At 47.5% G+C, this 21,307-nt stretch overlaps 1 pseudogene; it reads right to left on the reverse strand.

Annotated features, from left to right (window-relative positions):
- Window positions 1-523: 523 nt before the first annotated feature.
- LOC113018343 (protein NLRC5-like) lies at window positions 524-19,683 on the reverse strand (annotated as a pseudogene).
- Between the last annotated feature and the right edge of the window lie 1,624 nt (window positions 19,684-21,307).

Consider the following 21,307-nt stretch of genomic DNA (forward strand, 5'->3'; position numbering starts at 1 on the left):
CTGCGTCTCCAGAAGAAATTCTAATGTATTATTGCTACAGAAGCCAGTTTAAGACAAAATTAAATGTGGAAGGTAAAGTGGGCTGCAACTAGACCAACGTAGTATCTTATTAGTTTCTCGGTAGAAGCAGATTACTTAACACACTGGAATTTAGCCTCAACTTTTGTTGTTAGTATCTTGCGCCAAAAACCAGACACCGACAAATTTAATGTGAAAATACGTGTAACTCAGTGAACAGATTAATTTGGAAAGCCCAATATGCACATTTGGTATAATACAACAGGCTGTGCTTACCTTTTTATTTTTGGACCGGTCCTCTGTTCACCTCGCCTCACGATCTCACCAAAGGCCAAATCTACACTTCCTCAGCACGCCAAAGATCCGGGTCACACGGCACCAAGTTGTTGAAATTTCCCAATTTTTTGAATCTTTGGGCTGAAGGGAGGACAGTACTCGGTGTATAAATGCTCAATCAACAATCATTTATTTCCATATAATTCAACACTTATGAGCATTAGAACCATCATGATGGGGAGAGCTGCCTGCAGAGGGTCACAGCAAGTCTCAAAGTGGTAGCAACTTTCACAGACTTTTATAGCTAGTAACAGCCCCCCTCCTTGTCATAAAAGCCCAAACATTCACATTCTTTCACTCACGGCGCCTAAATTATGACCTCAGCTCTCTGTCTTTCTGTGTGAAGTACATTCAACAATGTTGCAAACAAATAGATCGAATGATTTTCACACTCTTTTAACTCAGAAGTATAATGGAAACTAAAACTACATACTGATCACACACTCTATATTAAAGGGTCTAATATGATCTACAGCAATATCATTATTCAACTATTTTGATTACATATAAATGGTAACATATAATAACAGAATAATATCACAGTATCAAGACTAAACAATAATGTTACCAAATACCTAAAGACTACCTACAAACTTTCTACTGTCTACAACTCATTGGAAACGTGATGAAACAAAGCTGAAACAGATGTACAAAACCCTTTAACTTCAGTTCTAAATGTTCTCACTTACCTTTGAAGTTTGCTGAGACATCCCAGCAAAGGCCTCATTCCCTGTTTTGATACTGTTGTATCCTCCAGATTCAGCTCTATTTTCCTCTCCTTACTTTGGCTGATTACATAGGCCAGAACACAACACTGCTGAGGATCAAGTCTCTCCACTCACTTCAATACAGTAGACCAGTTTATCCAGGAGACAGAGGCAGACATCAGGTGACTGAGACTCATAGAGACATTGACATAAGAACATTAAGTCCATTTCACAGTCTTCACTGTCACTACAACCTACAAAGGTGGTCACTAAGTCTTTGAAGAACCAGTCAGACGTGTCTCTGAGCTGCTGAGAAGGAAGGAGACTTTCTAACAAATCAGTGTTCTTCTCACTCAACAGTCCACACAGGAAAGGGACCAAATGTTTCATGTGTTTGCTCCCCTGAACCAGACACTGCTGTAGAACACATCTGGTCTTCTCTGGATCCTGTAAGACCTACAGAGCTGCAAAAAACTCCTGAACCGTGTAGTGGAGAAAGGCACACAAGGGTTTCCTTACAGTTGGGCTGATTTGAATCAGAAGCTTGCTCAAAATGGCCAAATTAGCACAGCTGTCTAGCTTGGGCAGTGATGTTAGGCTCACATTTTTCCCTTCTGTTGCACAAAAAGCTGCCTGAGATAAAGACAGTATTACATCCTATTTAGTGCTTTCATTTTCAGATGTCTTGGAAAGATTTCTCTGATTGCAGAAATGGAGGATATTGAGGTATATTTCAGTAACTGTGCAGGGATGTGGAGATAAATCTGAGCCCTCAAAGCTAAAGCAGGCGACCACCATGAGGGCGTACATGGGAACGTGGCAAAGAGAGAATAACTCCAAGTTACACAAGACTGTAATGGCCAGAGGGGCCGATGGCGCGATATGGCAGCCTCGCTTCTGTCAGTCTGCCCCAGGGCAGCTGTGGCTGCAACTGTAGCTTGCCTTCACCAGTGTATGAATGTGAGAGTGAATGAATAGTGGTATTGTAAAGCGCTTTGAGGGTCCCGAAAAGCGTTATATAAATGCAATCCATTATTATTATTATAAGACTTTGTTGAAGTCGTCCTCACTCAGATTCTTGGATAAGTACTCTCTGATGCCCTGCTCACTGAAGCCTTTCATTTCCACTCTGAGACAGTCCCAATCCAACAGGAAGTCTTCTGACTCCACCTCTGGTCTGCAGGTGATAATGATCTTTGCTTCAGGTAGAAGGGTCTTCTGGATGAGCTCCAGCACTACTGACTGGGTCGCTGTAAAGAGAACATCTGGTACTCCATCAAAAATGATGGTAACACTGTCAGCATTATCCTTTATGTCCACTAAGACCTCATCTTTGCCTTCATCAGGTTCACAGAACACACTGATGAGAAGATCCTCCAGTTTATGGACCTCTGTGATGTTGAGTGTTTCTCTCATATCAAAGTAGAACATGTAATCTAGATCCTTGTTATACTTATCTTAACTGCACTACTGTATAGCTCTGTGTAAATAATCATTCTGTACATTCAATAATCTTTAATCCTACAACTGTTTACAACTTGCATAGTTCCCATTTCTGTATAGCTGTATATCTCAGATTTCTGTAAAGTTATTTATTTCATATTCTGTATAGTTTTTCATATTTATATCCTGTTCATAGCCTGTACATAGCTTGTACTCACTACAGCCTGTACATACTTAGTTATAGAATATTCACAACATACTTCATACCGTGTACATTATAACATACCATAATAGACCCATTTCTGTAATATACTTACATATCTATACTATTGCTAATATATATTGTAATATATCTATATCACTAAAGCACTTCTGGATGGATGCAAACTGCATTTCGTTGCCCTGTACCTGTGCATGTGCAATGACAATAAAGTTGAATTCTATTCTATTCTATTCTATTCTATTCTATTCTATTCTATTCTATTCTATTCTATTATCTTTCTCTGACCACAGTTTCAACATCTGATGGACCACAGCTGTTTTCCCAGTTCCAGGTTTTCCTACCAAAAGGATTTTTCTTTCATATGTTTTCAGCAGTACACTGGGAGAGGCTCCCTGTTTGTCCTCAGGTATGTAGGCCTTGAGTTTTTTAGTGTGAACCTTCCTGCTCTTCTTGATCTTTGACTTTTTTATTTTGGATGCTGAAGCCTGTCCTTGTGTGTCTAACACAAGTGAAGTGGAGGACAAAGATGTCTCCTTGTTGAACAGGACTGCTTTACTTTGGTTCCATGATCTTTCTGAAATCTTCTGAGCTTTAAATTTCAACTTTTGCTGGTATCTGTGACACGGTTCAGGGCCTGAAAGAAAAGAGGTGTAGGAGAAATTAATTAAAAAGTAATTTAGGGATTTAACTCATGTGTCACTGAACAACACTGCATTATTACTGCAAATCTTGCCACAGACTTCAGTTTGTTTAAAAATACCTTGTAAATACGTTACATCCATGTTATTTGTTAAGGTTCAAAAATTGAGGAAGGAGAGTACAAACAATCATGGTCCAGGAGGTCTTGGTCAAACGATTGATTTTTAATGAATACACACGTGTGGGAAGAACACTCTGTACGCAGACAGCAAGTGGTCTTCAACTTAATCAAAGCATACACAGATTTTTATAGCATCAGGGTTTGATTTACTGACGCCCCTTCATGCGTCACAGACAGGATATAGACATACGTCAAATCAACACCACAATAACTTTTAACACAGTTTTTAAAAGAGCATCGTCTTCCATCTTCATAACAGGTGCATCCTGTCACTGCCGGATGCTCGCTTGTCATCTTGACACCTCAGCAGCAGTTCTGCGACAAACTGCTTTTTGCAACATCAGCAAAACATAATTAAACTTTCCCCTCTAAATGATTCTCTCTAACTGAGTGTATGTGTGTCTGTGTCTGTGTGCTAACCACAATCGCACCATGTTTCACCTCGCGACTAGCTCCTGACCTCTAACCAGACAGAGAGACAGGAACCACTCTCGTATATGTAATAATCGAACTGAAACTATGGATATATCATCTGTTAAATAAATGTTTTAATCAAGAACCTCTACTTAAAAGCTTAATATAAAATGATCTGATATAAGTGTTTTGTAAGCATGTATTGCAGTTTTAACCTTCTATAGCTCCAAGTCACTTGCACAATAGATTGTCCGGACATCGCGCCGAACAAAGCTTCCAACCTCCAATTAATTGACCGAGCTCCAACTCTTTAATAAGCACAGATATGCATTGTGTATAAAATAGTTATAACTGCACCTGAAATACAAAGTTAACATAATAACTGTATGCATAACATCTTAAGGCCTTCTTAAAGCTATCTGTTACATTGTTAAAGCCTCGTCTTAGCCTGCTGCTCAAAATAACTTTCACTTCTGCAAACTCTCTGCAAGCCTGTTTCCTGTCAGCCTGTGACTTTTAGCCTTTTCTGAAAGACCCACTGTTTAAACCTCTAAATGCAATATAAACTCCAGATTATATTATTAATGCAATGGTAATGATGACAATTATTTAACAATAGCAGTAAAATAATTTCCCTACTCCACATATTATTTTTTATTTTTTTGTGTCCCGTTTGGATCTTTAGCCATCAGAATTGTTGTCTTAAGGCTAAGAAAGATGCCAAGCGGATTTATTTTACCAAGTGGATCATCATAGCCTTGCCATATTGGTCCATTTGATTGACCTTTATTATAATTATGAATTTATTTTATTTTCAGTTGCAACAAACGGGACAGACATGACTGTGGGATAGGACAGGGAGAAAGAGTGAAAGAAAGAGAGGGAGAGAAAGAAAACCAAAGGGGAGAAGAGACGGTGAGAAGGGGGGAAGAAAGAAAAACAAACAAACAAAAAAAAAACACCTGGGTCACCTGTATGGAGAAAAAAAAACACAAGAGAAAGCAAACAACAAAGAGCAACATAATAAAAAAAAAAAAAGCACCATCACAATAAACTAGCTAGCAGTAGATACTAAATAATAAACGATATTGTGCAGCACGCAAGATAGACAGCGCACAATGTGCTTTGAGGCAGCAGCCAAGAAAGGTGTAGTCCGCGTCTGTGAATACCCGTGTGTACACCTGTGTGCATACCTGTGTGGATCAGCATCAGAATCAGAATCAGAATGGGGTTTATTGCCAGATGTTGAGGTTTACAACATTAGGAAATTGCTGCGGTGCTTCAGTGCAAACATAGTGTCATAAATAGCACTTAAATAGACATGAAAAAAAAAATAAAAGTAAGAATAAGAATTAAAAGTGCTATGTAGAAAGATATGTGCATGAGATATACATGAGATATATACATGAGAATAAGAATTATGAGTGCTACGTAGAAAGATATATACATGAGTGCAGGTGGTGATCAGTGCCAAACATGAAATGATGCAGTGACACAGCGTAGGGTCATGTGTTAGTGGCGGGGACAGTCATATGGTTATTGTTCATGTGTCCAACAGCAGAGGGGAAGAAACTGTTCTTATGGCGAGAGGTTCTGGTGCGAATGGACCGGAGCCTCCTGCCTGAGGGGAGCAGGTCAAACAGACTGTGTCCAGGGTGAGAAGCATGCTTGCATTCCAAAGGTTTCTCCATGTAACGATCTGCTAGGGAGTGTGGGGAGCCACAGCCCTGTCCTCCAGGGTATGAAGCAGGTATGGAGGAGATCAAAACTCCAGACATCCACAGGCCCCCAGAACACAAGAGACCAAGGAAGACCAACAGAGGGGCAGCCGCGCCACAGTCCCAGTAAGAGCTGAGGAGAGTCCCAGATGAGGGTTCACTCAGCAGTCGCGGAGCAGAAGCCAGGGGGAGTTGCAGTGATGCGCCCGTGAGCTCCGCCGGCAGCCAGCTGTGCCTGAGTGACCGAGCCCCAGGCCGAGAGACCGGGGGCACCCCACCTCCGAAGTGGCCCGAGCGAGCCCCAGGCCCCAGGCCCCGATAAGCGGCCGCCAAGGAGTGAGCCGGTGTGTACCCGGACGCCCACCCCCAGACACAAAGAACCACCGATGTCTGAGAGAGTCCGCCACTGGCAGGGGAAGTGGTGGTGGGTGGAGATAGGCCTCCAAACCTTGAAGGTCCTGAGATGTCCCCAGAGAGGTGGCGTCTGATACCCAACCTGACATATAGACACAGACATACAGGCACACACAGACACAAACATCCATTCCCACCCTCATGCTCTCATATGCACTTACTCCACACTCAACCAACGTGGAGACAGACATAAAGAGATGCTGGGGCAGTTATAGCTCAGTAGGTAGAGTGGTGGCCCCATGATCGGAAGGTCGGGGGTTCGACTCCACTAAACGGCTACCCTGAGGTACCCCTGAGCAAGGTACCGTCCCTACACACTGCTCCCCGGTCACTGCATTGGTGGCTGCCCACTGCTTCACTGGGTGAATGGGTTAAATGCAGAGGAACTATTTCCCTATGGGGACTAACACGCACACTTTACACTTTACACTTACACTGTACACACGATCACACTCCCCAAGCGTACTCTACGAACCGGGTCTAGGTACCCTTGCCCCTGGAGGGGGGAACTGCACCCAGACCCAGGTGGTGTTACCCTTTTCCCTGCGGTGGGGAGAGGCAGACCGCCCCGACTCCGCAGCAGCAGGGAGGCCCCACACTCCAGACCGCAGTCGGACGGCCAACTCCTCCTAGCCCCCCCGCTCCAGCAGGCCGTAGAGAATGGGGGTGAGAGAAGACTCCAAACCTCCCTCCACCCGCTCATTGTAGTGTTGATGCATGTGTGTTCTAAGGTGCAATTAAAACCCAGGAGGGCATGGAGCTACCTGCCAGAGAGCAGCAGGTAAGCGCATAGTCCCTCCTGCTAGCCCTCAATGTCTACATGTATTTAAAATTGAGAGGTGTGCACCCTGATGGTAATTTGGACTCCGTGTATCGTGCCTACCCCCAAGATCCTATATGTATGTGTAATGAGAGTGTGAATAATGTGAATGTCTAAGTTGTGGGATAAAATTGAGGCAGAGGCAGCCGGAAGGGGACAGAGGGGGGGTAGCCTCCTCTGCACCCTGGTGACATACCCCTACTCCAAGGCCCTGCATGTGTGGGTGGTTGTGGTGGAGCGGGAAGAGGGAGGCAGCTGGAGATGGGGAGGGAAGGAAGGTGACCCCTCCCTGGGGCCAGCTCCCCCGCTGACCCCAGTAGGCACTCCCATACTCCGCGACCCGCCAGGGAAAGGGGGCCCAGGCCCATCCAGACGGGGGCCCAGCGCAGCAGCGCCCCCCGGCCCCACAGAGCCCGGAACAGTCCACCCAACCCCACCACAGAGAAAACTGCACCCACCCCACCATCCACTCATCTTCCAGACTACATGAGACAATAGACGCCCAGGCTGAGATCTTCCTCCACCTCTCCTGTATCTCCCCCTCCTGCAGAGAGTTCCTGAGGAGAGGAAAGCTCCTGCAAGGTGTGACAATCTCCCCCACCAGTTGAAGAGCCCCCCAGGTGGCTCGACACACCTGCGTCACCCTGCACCAGGGATGGGCCCCCATGCACCCACCCGCCCACAACCCCGGCAACACACAAACCAGGACCCAAGGCCCCGAGGCCCGGCCAGGGCCCCAGCCCAGAGACGGAGCGCCCCCAGAACCTCACGCCCATCCCGGACCCACCCAGGGGCAGACAGGCTACCAGGTCAGTAACCCACGTCCGCCAGCACAGACCCTCCCCTAGCCCCGCTGCACGCAGCCACGAGGAAACAGTCACCCGAGAGCCAAAAGAGCCCCCAACTGGACATGACTGCTACCCCGGGTTGAGTCCCCCAAGGAAGATGCCTCCGGGGAACCCCCCGATGCCCTAAGCCTGTCCCTACCCCCACACCAATCACAACAGTGAAGGCGGGACCAAACTATGACCCCCCACCCCCACTAGGTGATGGAGCTGATGAAAAGAGCCCAGAGCAATTGATCTGATGTGGTGGCAGAGGTTGTATCAAGACTAATGTAATCTAATAGATAATTTCTATATTGGTTAGAATTAAGATTGTTTTTATTTTTCCAGTTCATGAGGACAGTTTTCTTGGCTATGCATAGGGCAGTGAAAACCATATGGGCTATATTCTTTTCTGAAGTGACATTATCTAAGCTTCCCAACAAACACACTAAGGGGGAAGTTGGAATGTTACATTTCAGACACTTTGATAAGTCTTCACATATCTCGTGCCAAAACTTTTGCACTGGTGGACAGAACCAAAGAGCGTGAATGTAACTGTCTGGTGTATTGCTTTGACAGTGTGAGCAGTTGTTGGAAGATGTAAAGCCCATCTTGAACATCCGATGACCTGTATAGTGCACTCTATGTAGTATTTTGTATTGTATTAATTGCAGACTGGGATTTTTAATCAATTTAAAGGTTTTTAAGCATACCTGAGACCAGAAGTTTTGGTCTAAACTGACTGATAAATCTGCTTCCCACTTTGCAATAGGAAGGGATATTGATTCATCTAATTTAGAAAGTGTTCTGTATATTTTAGATAATAATTTGGGGGATTTAAGAGTAAGGAAATGTGCCGCACTTGGTGGTGTTTGTAATTCAACTTGACTGAGGTTAAATTTCTTTTTTACTATGGATTTAATTTGTTGATATTCTAAAAATCTTTTCTTGTTGATCCCATATTGTGCAACTAGTCTGTCAAATGGAATAAATTCTGTTCCCTCTAATATATGTTCTAAGTATTTAATTCCTTTACAACTCCATTCTGAGAAATTAATCATATTATTGTTTTGTAATATGTCAGGGTTATTCCAGATAGGTGTACGTTTGCATGGGATTAATGAAGACTCCGTTATTTTTAGAAACTCCCACCATGCTGTTAGAGAGAAGCTGATGTTGATACTTTTAAAGCATTCATGTCTTTTGATGTTTGAGCTAATAAATGGTAGGTCTGAAATCTCTAGATCCTTGCATAGTGCCTGTTCAACATCTAGCCAGGGCTCATCTAAGAAGGTATGTTTTAACCATTCTGAGATGAACTGAAGCCTGTTGGCTAAGAAGTATTGGTGAAAATTAGGCAGATCTAATCCTCCTCTATCCTTGGTTCTTTGTAGCGTTTTTAAGCTGATACGCGGGGTGTGGCGGAGGCGTGGCCCCGGGCGCAGCTGCAGGGGAGGAGTGGAGCAGAAGGCTCAACAGGGCGGCGCTGCGAGGCCGGTAAGAACAGCTGATGTTGTTTATGTACTGATGATGGTCTCCCTCCGCTGTGTTTATAGTGAGACGGGGAGGAGCGGCCAGGAGAGAGAGACACACATCAGCTGGGATGGACAGCTGTCAGTCTGTGCGACAGTATCAGTGTGTGAAAGTGTAAATAAATGTGGACCTTGGCGATAAAGACCTGTGTGTGCATGTACCTGTGCCTAGTATATTCCACAAGTGGTGCCGAAACCCAGGAAAGTGCCGGTGGGGGAATGTCCGAGCCACAGGCCGCGCCACCCGCCCAGCCTCTGCGATTCTTGGCGCAGATGCTAGCGGAGATGGCGACGATGAGCCGGGATCAGGCGGCCGACCAGCGTGCCCACCTGGCCGCGCTGCAGGAGCAGACGGACCGACAGACGCAAGTTCTGGAACGGCTGGTCGGGGCCGCTGCCACGCCGAAGCCCTCGCCACTGTCGGTGGCGGTGCCCCGGATGGGGGACGGGGACGACCCACAGGTTTTTTTGGAGACCTTCCGTGCCACGGCGGAGGCTTGCCAATGGCCGCGGGAGGAGTGGGCTCCGTGGCTGCTCCCCCTGCTGTCTGGGGAGGCACAAACAGCGGCCCTGAGTCTGCCTCCGGCGTCGAGGAGCAGCTTCCCGGACGTGAGCCGGGCGGTGGTGGACAGGCTGGGGCTCACCGCCGAAGACCATCGCCGGCGGTTCCGGGCCTGTCGGCTGGCTACAACGGACCGACCATTCGCCTGGGCCCGGCAGCTGCGCGACGCGGCGGTGCGCTGGCTGCAACCGGGGGCATCGGAGGGCGAGACGAAGCTGGTGGACAAGGTGGTGCTGGAGCAGTTCACGGAGGGATTGCCAGCGGAGACGGCGAGATGGGTCCGGTGCCACCGGCCCGCAAGCTTGGAGGTAGCGGTGACGCTGGCGGAGGACCACCTTGCCGCTGGAGCAGGGGAACCCAGGGACGCCGGACGGAGGCCGAACAAACAGGCCCCAACGCCGCGAAAGGGTTAGTGGGGCTCAGCGCCGGCAGCCGCTCGGCCTGCCCTGGTGCCGGCACACGGCGCCTCGGGGCCGGCACTGAGCCCCACTAACCCTTTCGCGGCGTTGGTGCCGTCCAGGGGAGCCGAGCCAAGTGGAGCCGCCCCCGAGCCACGGAGAGCGGCACAGACGCCGGGGCAGGAGTGTTGGAAGTGCGGGCAGCCGGGGCACCTGAGGAGGGATTGTCCGCTTATGGAAGTGGGGCAGGTGTTCCGCGTTGCTGGCGCCCCAGCACCCTCCCCCGGTCCAGGAGGGACATACAGTATTCCGGTAAGGACTCGAGGGGGTATACGCCAGGCGTTGGTGGACACGGGCTGCACGCAGACCCTCGTACACCAAAGCTTGGTTCGCCCCGGGGCATTGCTGGAGGCAGAATGGGTGGAGGTGAGGTGTGCTCATGGTGATGTTCACAGGTATCCCATAGTGCCGCTGTTATTAAAGTATAAGGGCAAGATGCATAGAGTAACGGCGGCGGTTAGCCCGCGCCTGTCGCACCCCCTGATTCTGGGTACCAATTGGCCGGGGTTTCACCAGCTACTGGGGCAGTACGCGGGGGTGCGATCACGACCGGAAGCGGGGTGTAGCGTGTGCGCGGCATTCAGCGGTGACGCGGGGTCGTCCGACACCGACTCCGGGGGGGAGGAGCCGGCGGGTCCCTCACGAGACGTCCCGCCGGCCCCGGAAGTGTCCCCCATGGGTGATTTCCCACTGGAGCAGTCTCGTGACGACACCCTACGCTCAGCCTTTGACCAAGTGATGGCTATTGATGGTCACGTGGTGCGCCCTGAGGCAGCGCAGACCTACCCGCGTTTCGTCTTATTACATGACCGGTTATATCGAGTGAGTCGTGACACTCAGACCGAGGAAACACACACCCAGTTGTTGGTGCCGCAGGGCCGCCGGGAAACGCTTTTCCAGGCGGCCCACTATAACCCCATGGCAGGGCATATGGGCTACGAGAAAACTCTGGAGCGAATAACGGCCCGATTTTATTGGCCGGGCATCCGAGCGGATGTGCGCCGCTGGTGCGCGTCCTGCCCGGACTGCCAACTTGTTAACCAGCCGGCCATACCGAAAGCGCCTCTGCGCCCTCTCCCCCTCATCGAGCTCCATTTCGTGACGCAGCCCGGCGTGACGGTGCGTTCACGGCCCTACAGGCTCCCGGAGCATAAGCGAAAAATCGTGCAGAGGGAATTGGCGGAAATGCTGAGGATGGGAGTAATAGAAGAGTCGCACAGCGCCTGGTGAAGCCCCATCGTTCTGGTGGCGAAGAAGGATGGGTCTATACGGTTCTGTGTCGACTATCGCAGGGTGAACGAAGTGTCACGCTTTGATGCCTACCCCATGCCTCGGGTCGACGAGCTCCTGGACCGGTTAGGCACGGCCCGCTTTTTCACGACACTGGACTTAACCAAGGGCTATTGGCAGATTCCCTTGTCTGCCGAGGCCAGGGAGAAAACGGCCTTCTCCACTCCGTACGGTTTGTACCAGTTCGTGACACTTCCGTTCGGCCTGTTCGGGGCCCCGGCCACTTTCCAGCGTCTCATGGACCGGGTACTGCGTCCGCACGCAGCGTATGCTGCCGCCTACCTGGATGACGTGATCATCCACAGCGACACCTGGGCGGAGCATGTGCTGCGGGTGGCCGCGGTCCTGGAGTCCCTGAGGGGGGCGGGGCTCACGGCCAATCCAAAGAAGTGCGCAGTTGGACGGAGGGAGGTGCAGTATCTGGGGTACCACTTGGGGGGCGGGCAGGTGCGTCCACAGGTGGAGAAGACGGCGGCTATCGCATCCTGCCCGCGCCCCAGGACGAAAAAGGAGGTGAGATGGTTCTTGGGGTTGGCGGGTTACTATCGCCGCTTTGTGCCGGGGTTTGCGCAGCTAACCAGCCCCCTGACCGATCTCACTCGAAAGGGTGCCCCGGATCTGGTCCAGTGGACGGGGCCGTGCCAGGCGGCGTTTGTGCGGGTGAAAAAGGCTCTCTGTGGGGAGCCGCTGCTTCACACTCCTAACTTTTCCCTCCCTTTTGTTCTGCAGACTGACGCCTCGGACAGAGGGCTGGGAGCCGTTTTGTCCCAGCAGGTGAGGGGGGCTGACCGCCCTGTCCTATACATCAGCCGGAAGCTAGCGGAGCGCGAGCGCCGGTACAGCACCGTGGAGAAGGAGTGCCTGGCCATCCAGTGGGCGGTCGGCTCCCTGCGCTATTACCTCCTGGGACGCTCATTCACCCTCTGTTCGGACCACGCCCCGCTGCAGTGGCTCCACCGCATGAAGGATGCCAACGCCCGGGTCACCCGGTGGTATCTGGCGTTGCAGCCCTTTAAGTTCAAGGTGATCCATAGGCTGGGGGCGCAGATGGCGGTGGCCGATTTCCTGTCTCGCTCGCGCGGGGCGGGGGGGGGTTGGCTCGGCCGGACGGCTCCCCGGCCTCGAACGGGCGGTGGGGGTGTGTGGCGGAGGCGTGGCCCCGGGCGCAGCTGCAGGGGAGGAGTGGAGCAAAAGGCTCAACAGGGCGGCGCTGCGAGGCCGGTAAGAACAGCTGATGGTGTTTATGTACTGATGATGGTCTCCCTCCGCTGTGTTTATAGTGAGACGGGGAGGAGCGGCCAGGAGAGAGAGACACACATCAGCTGGGATGGACAGCTGTCAGTCTGTGCGACAGTATCAGTGTGTGAAAGTGTAAATAAATGTGGAACTTGGCGATAAAGACCTGTGTGTGCGTGTACCTGTGCCTAGTATATTCCACACGGGGGTTTATCTTTCCAAAGGAATTTGGAAATATATGAATCCAGAGATCTGAACCAATCTTGTGATGGTTTGTTAGGGATCATCAAAAATAAGTAATTTATTTTTGGCAAGATCATCATTTTTATAGTGGCGACCCTTCCCATGAGTGATATGGGTAAAGATTTCCATCTAGTCAGATCGCCTTCTACTTTCTTTAGAAGTGGGATGTGGTTTAATTTAGTTAAGTCTGAAAGCTTAGGAGAAACATTAATACCTAAATATTTAATATTTCCGAATTGCAGTGGGGCAGAGGAAGAATTATGGAAGGAGCAGTTAATGGGGAGAACTGTAGATTTTGGCCAGTTAATTGAATAATCTGAAACTCTTGAAAACAAGTTTATTAGAGTAATTACCTCAGAGAGGTTGGTTTGTGTCACGGCTGGCGGAGTGAGCCGTGTGGAGTGGAGGAAAAGGAGGACCCAAAATGCAGCAAACTGATGATGCGAGTGAAGTTTATTTACACGGTGGCAGTGGCAAAAACAGGCAATGAGTAATGACAAACCTAAACTCGGAGAAACTAAAGAGCAAACCTGAAATCTACAAAACGGAGAGCGGAGCAGAGAGACGCAGACTAAGGACCAGGATACCAAGAAACACAGACGAGCCGACCACGAACACAGACCAACACCCACTATATATACACACACACGGTAATCGGGTAATCGCACACAGGAGGGAAGAACAGCTGATCTGAATACACATGATGACCGGAGGAGACAAGCTGAACACAATGACAACAGAAACAGACTTTCAGAACAAAACAGGAAATCTAGAACACGAGCCTTCAAAGTAAAGCAGGAACACAGACTGATTTGCAACACAACACGGGGACATGAACAGAGCACCAAGGACAGACACAGGTAGGGCTGAATATACATCAACTTCAGGTTCAACCCTAAACTAATACAAATCAGAATAAACACAAAACGCTGGGTCAACGACCCAGGACCATGACAGTTTGTGTGTTTTGCAGAAAAAGCAACACATCATCCGCATAGAGACTGATTTTATGTTCTATGTTCTTACATTTTATGCCCTTAATTGTTGTAGCCTGTCTAAATGCTGCTGCTAGAGGTTCGATAAAAATTGCAAAAAGTGAAGGGGAGAGTGGGCATCCCTGTCTGGTGCCCCTCAGGAGACAGAAGCTGAAGGATGTCTGGTCATTTGTTCTGATACGAGCTGTTGGGGAATTGTAAAATATTCTTATCCAGTTTATGAAAGAGTTTCCAAAACCAAATTTGTGTAAATTTGCGAATAAAAATTTCCAGTTAACTCTGTCAAATGCTTTTTCTGCATCTAGAGATAATATTATGGTTTCGATGTTTTTATTGTATGAGTAGTCTATTAAATTAAGTAATCTACGAGTGTTTGTTGAGGAGTGCCGACCTTTTATGAAACCAGTTTGGTCAGGATGAATTAAGAGGGGGGTTATTTTCTCTAATCTCTTTGAGAGAGCTTTGCAGATTATTTTAAGGTCTACATTTAAAAGAGAAATTGGACGATAGCTTGAGGGAAATAAAGGGTCTTTGCCTGGTTTTAGCAGGAGACTAATGTTGGCAGAATTCATATTTGGTGGTAGTCTGCCATTTTCCTCGATTTCCTGCAACATTCCGTGGAATACTGGTGCCAAAATTGTCCAGAATTCTTTGTAGAATTCTGCAGGGAAACCGTCTGGACCTGGAGCCTTATTATTGGGCATACTTATCAGGGCTTCCTGGAGTTCACTTGGCGTCAGTGGCGAATCCAGTTCCATTGCTTGACTGTCTAGTAATTTTGGAAGAGTTACGTTGTCAAGAAACAGATCAATTTCATTTTTAGATGGGTTTATTTGTGGTGAGTATAAAGTTTCATAGAAATCCCTAAAAATGTTGTTTATTCTTCCAGGGTCATATATTGTGTTCCCCGATAAATCTTTAGCAGCACATATAGTTGTTTTTTCTTTCTTTATTTTTAACTGGTTAGCTAGAAATCGACCTGATTTGTTACTGTGTTCAAAATTGTGCAAGCGAAGTCTTTGTATAAGGAATTGTGTTTTTTTAATTAATAGTTTCATTTAATTCTAGTTTTGTCTTGCGTATTTTGTTCAATGTTTCCTGATCTTGGTCGCACACGTAGGCTTCTTCTAGTGATTTGATGGTTTTTTCTAATTCCTGAATATTTTTGTTTTCTTCTTTCTTTTTGTGTGATGAGAAAGAAATTATTTTACCTCTCATCACAGCTTTCCCTGCTTCCCATAGAACAGAAGCAGATATTCCGGGAGTGTCATTAAAGTCTAAATATGAAGTCCATTCCTTTTTAAAATATTTAATAAAGTCTTCATCTTTAAGCAGTGATGTATTAAATCTCCAGTTTTTACTTGGCGTACGTTACATCCATGTTGATGTCGTCCTTGATGGAAAAGCAGCTGATCCAGTAGTTCAGGTCAAATTTGTCTCGTGAAGAGGAATCTGATGCTGTAATTTCCAGAAAAGATGGCAGGCTTTCTGTTCTTCTCTTTCTTGTTATGTCAATAATCCTGAGAAACTCATAACTGCTTCCCCCTTTTTTATGAGCTCGTCCAGCTGATGAGGCAGGAGGCTGGACGGGCTCCTCGGGCCCTCCAGCGAGAACAGTCTCAGGACCAGTGGGCACAGGGGCCCCTGGAACACACAGGACAAAACCAGCAGGCGCAGGGACCTCTGGCAGGCACAGAACAGAACCAGCAGGCGCACGGGCCTGTTTGTAGCATAGTTTGTAGTAAGTCTGGCTGTGACTGTAACTGAGCTATGGGTAGTGAGGCTGAATGTGGTGGAGGTGGCGACTGGGCTTTAGGCGGGTGGCTAACTGAATAAACACAGCCCCAGAATTAACAGTCCCAAAGTCTGGTGAAACAGAAAGAGTGTCTTTTTCACTCACCACAGCCGGCGGTTCTGAAGTCCCACCACCCGGCTGAGGGGTGAGGCGCCTACGACGCGAACGTTGCTTCCTCCTCGGAGAACGCTCCGACAGGCCGGGTAACTCCACATCCGGCAGTTCGGACTGCATATCCTCCGATGGGCTGAGCAGACGAGCGGTAGGGGGGTGAAGGTGTAGCTCGTTCAGAAAGAAATTCTGAACAAGTGGGTGGAGTGAGCTGAGCAGCCAGGGGAGACCGGAAACCAGTCGCTCCAATCGATTAGTTATGGCTTGGCGGAATCCCTTCTCCTCATGCCCCAGCCATAAATTAATTAAACGGTCCACAGAATAAATAATATCCTCCCGGAGCTCCTCGGTTGAATGCTGCTGGGTCCATTGTGGCCGGTTCGTACTGTCACGGCTGCCGAGGCGAGCCGTGTGGAGTTGGAAGAAGGACCCAAGATGCAGGCAGTGGATGAAATACTAGTGAGGTTTATTTACAAAGGTGTAGTGGCAAACAAGCAGTGGGGCATGACAAATAACTGAAGACACCTAAACTGGGAGAACTAAAAATAACAGACCTGGGAGCATACGACAAAGGGATGAGAAGCAGAGAGACGCAGATGAGGAACAGGACACTGTGGAACACAGGGTAACACAGACTGATACGGAGTAACACAGACGAACCGGCAACAGGCAGGAGAACACACAGGGCTTAAATAAACACACCAGCAATCAGGGGATGAGAGACAGGAGGGCAACACGGCTGGGAGGAATCAGAGCTGACGGGACAGGGGAAACGTAAACTGAACACACTCACATCAGACAGAGACCTTCACAATAAAGCAGGAAACTAACAGACAGAGAACCAGACAGGACACTGAACTTGACAGGCGGACTCATAAGTAGACACAATAACACCATGGACAGACAGAGGGAACACAGAGAAGTGGGAGCCGGCAGGCAAAGAACAGAAACCTAACAAATGGCAAAATCACAACAGAATACATACTCGGAATGAACAAAAGCATAAGGAAACACAAAACACTGAGTCCTCAGACCCAGGACCATGACACTTACTCTTCTTATATTTATTGTTCGTTTACTTGCACTGCTGTAACTGGAGCCTCGTCGTCTCATCTCTCTATATACTGGACTGTATGTAGCGGAGATGACAATAAAGTTTACTTTGACTTCAGCAGCAAGCAGGCGCACCGAGGGCTCTCGCGCTCACTTTTCATGTATAGAATTTCGAAAAAACATCGGTGCAAATTATAAGTCTGTATCATGATGTCTGGTGTTTTCGTGTTTGTTGGTTTGTTTTTATTTTGTGAGTTGGTTAGTAGACGCTGCTCCAGCCGGTCAGTGAATCCCCCGCCGCCCGGCCCTCTCCTCCCTGTGCCGCAAGCAGCAGGCGCACCTCGCAAACGGAGGGCGCCCTTACTCCCAGCAAATGGGCGATAGAAAACCGATCGGTGTCTATGCCATTCCCAATATGCGCTGGCATGACGTCGGAGCAGCATGAGTACGAGCATTTTTTTTTTTTTTTTTTTTTTTTGCCGATGCCCATGATGCCGCCCCCCACCACGATGCCGCCCCGGCAACCGCCCGTGTCGCCCATATCTAAAACCGCTACTGGTCACAGACCTGGGTCTGAGGAACCCAGGGTTACTGTATACCCTACTTAAATATTTCCTCTGACGTTTTCAGAGATGCCTTACCCACCAAACAGAGAGCACAAGGTTCAGTGTGCCTGGAGAAAACGGTCTGATCCCTGCATTTTGTATGGAAACTTGCTGCTATCTCTAAAGGCTCTGATATAAATCACTTTGGTATTTTTAATAGCCAGTTGTTCACACAAATGTTATACTGTCATATATAATGTTTAAAAACCTTAAATTCTTTTTACGGTTCTATGAACATTAAGTTTTAATAGAGCGCCTGATTGTTTTGCTGTTATTACTACTACTACTACTACATTACTACTATAAAGCCTTCTTTGCTTGAATTTTTTTTATTGTTATGCAATGTGAAGTAGCATAACATAAGCAGCAAGGAAGGTGATAAGTAAATAGCATTAGCAGACATTTGAAGTTCTTTTTAAGCATACTTTATTGCTAGCATCTCCCTTTTACCATAAAACAATCATACAGGCATGCAAAAATCCCACTGGCTTTATACAAGACTTTGCCCACACCTGACCTCGTTAGTCCCTACCATTGAACAAAATAGGTCAAACCAAATAATACAATTCTAAACAAAGAACAGGAATAAAGTCATGCATGAAACTGACAAACTCATTTACTCAACTAAATAGTTTGTAAAGTAAAACACTGCATACAATATAACTCAAAAGACTACTTTAAAGAAAACAAACAATACTATACAAAATGAAAAACCCTCCATTTGGTTACACCCAGTGATGCAATCATTGACCTCATGACCCTATATAAACAGGAAGTAGTGGGCGGCCCTTCCCATACACCTGTCTCACATATAGGACCTGAATGCACAACGTGGCTACCATGGTAAGTATAACCAAAGCAACATAAAGAAACATAATTTACTAATTTACTGCCTGTAAACAGAAGAGAATTCAGATGATCTGATGGTTAGTAGTGTTTGCTTTAAAACACATGCATGGATGTAAAGAATGTAACTACTGCTACCACAAACAAAACCCGGGATATTGTGTGTTAAGAGAAGTTACACCAGCACTGTCTAAATTAAAGCATTATGGCTTACTGTAAAATAACAGAACACAGAATAACAATATACGCAAGTGACAAATGGCAAATGAATTCTGTCCTAGCCACTTTGTCACATTCCCCCCCCCCCCCCCTTAAGTCCGTTACTCTTCATAGGAACGGGAAAGGAAGTCTGCCACAACATTCTTTTTCCCTGCTCTATACCGAATCTTAAAACAATATGGCTGCAGTGAAAGATACCACCTCGTGATTCTTGCGTTGGTGTCTCTCATTCTGCTCATCCACTGTAAAGCTCGATGATCGGTTTCAAGCACAAATTCACCTCCCAGTAGATAGTATCTCAGAGTGTCCAAAGCCCATTTTATTGCCAACGCTTCTTTTTCAACTGTGGAATACCTCATTTCTCTGGGGAAGAGCTTACGGCTTATGTACTGCACAGGTCTTCGGTCCTCTCCATCACCTTGCAGCAACACAGCTCCCAGCCCAACTCCTGAAGCATCAGTCTGTACAATAAAGGGGCACGTAAAGTCCGGACACTGCAACACAGGCTCATTACACAAACAGGTTTTCAAATCCATGAATGCAGCCTCACACTCTGGAGTCCACTTAATTTTGTTGGGGCATGATTTACGAGTTAAATCACTAAGAATAGCTGATCTGGTAGAGAAATTAGGGATGAAACGACGATACCAGCCAGCTAAACCCAGGAAGGATCTCAACTTTTTCTTTGTAGTTGGAGGAGGACAAGAGGCAAGGTTCTCGACCTTACTCACCTGAGGGCGGATGACCCCACCCCCAATGACGTATCCCAGGTACTCTACCTCGGTCTGTGCAATGTGGCACTTCCCAGGGTTGATGACTAGACCAGCTGTTCTGATGCGTTGCAGGACATCAGCCAGATGTTTCACATGGTCCTCCCACGTCTCGCTGAACACCACAATGTCGTCAATATACGCTGCTGCATAGCCATCAGCTCCTTTCAGAACCAAGTCCACCAGCCTCTGGAATGTGGCTGGAGCTCCATGTAGTCCAAAAGGCATAGTTCTGAAATGATAAAGTCGGCTGGGAACCCTGAATGTAGTTAAATCCCTTGAGGACTCTGTTAGGGGGACTTGCCAATAACCTTTACAAAGGTCGAGTGTTGTGAGGTACTTAGCGTTACCCAAGCGCTCAATCAATTCATCCACTCTTGGCATAGGATATGCATCAAAAACAGAGACAGCATTAAGTTTTGAGAAGTCAACACAAAATCTCTGTCTTGCATCATCTTTCTTGGGGACGAGTACCACAGGGCTACACCACTCACCTCTAGATGGCTCTATAATCCCTGTTGCAAGCATTTCTTCCACCTCCTGTTTCAATGCTGGCATTAGCTTTGCTGGGACTCTGGAGGTGGTATCCCTGATGGGTGGTTGATTCGAACAATGCAGGTGTATGTCATGCTGAATAAGATGGGTGTAGCCTGGCTTTGTGCTGAAAAGCTCCTGTGGCATTATGGCCGTGAGCTCCTCCTGCTGTTCTGGTGATAGATGGCTCAAATCTGGAAATAGCTTTTCTTCAGTACAGGTGGGAAAGAATTGCTCTTGAGGCTCCTCTTCCTGCAGTACAACACGAGCCCACAACTGAAGTGATTGCTCTGGCTTCTCAATCCACTCCCTCAACATGTTGACATGAAACACCTGTTGCTTTTTCCAACGACCTGGCATGTTGAGCTCATAAGTGACAGGACCTGCTTTCCTGTTTATCACAAATGGCCCCTGCCATTTGGCTAAGAGACTGCTTTCAGTGGTTGGCAAAAGGAGCAACACTTTTTGTCCTTCTTTAAAGGCCCTCCTGCGAGCTGTCTTATCGTAGTTCTGTTTTTGACATCGCTGGGCACTTACTAGGTGACAATGAGCCAGTTACTGAAACTGTTCAAGCTTGTCCCTCATTGTCAACACATAAGAGAGGGAGGAGCACCGTTTTTCAGGGCTAGCTTCCTCCCAAGCCTCCTTAAGTACATCCAGTGGACCTCTGACATTATGGCCATACAAGAGCTGAAATGGAGAAAATCCAGTTGATGCTTGTGGTACCTCTCTATAGGCGAAAAGCAAAAATGGAAGCCATTGGTCTGTCAAGATTTCTTTGGGAATACCCACCCTTGAAAACATCTGTATCAAACAATTAGCTATTTGGCGGGCTTTGACCCTTCTCAATGGGAAAGCTTCTGGATACCTTGTTGCATAATCACAGATCACTAGAATGTACCTATGCCCTGAACCACTTCTCTCCAATGGGCCGACAATATCCATGGCAACACGAGAAAAGGGGACGTCTATCACAGGCATAGGAATGAGTGGGGCTCTGTCTCCTTTCCTACTTGGGGCTGTCAAATGACACTGTGGACATGATTTGCAAAACTGGACAGTGTCTGAAAATTGCTGTGGCCAAAAAAAACGAGTTACCATTCTGGAAAAGGTTTTAAGTCAAAGTCAAAGTCAAAGTCAGCTTTATTGTCAATTCTGCCACATGTACAGGACATACAGAGAATAGAAACTACGTTACTCTCAATCCCTAGATAAAATAGCAAATGAACATTTAAATATAAGAGTGATTACTTGGTGTCACTTGGTGTTCGCTCGCTCTGTGGTAGAGTATCACTTCCTGTTCCTGCTCAAACACAGT

This window comes from Astatotilapia calliptera, unplaced genomic scaffold (assembly GCF_900246225.1).
Source record: "Astatotilapia calliptera unplaced genomic scaffold, fAstCal1.2 U_scaffold_65, whole genome shotgun sequence".
Lineage (NCBI taxonomy): Eukaryota > Metazoa > Chordata > Actinopteri > Cichliformes > Cichlidae > Astatotilapia > Astatotilapia calliptera.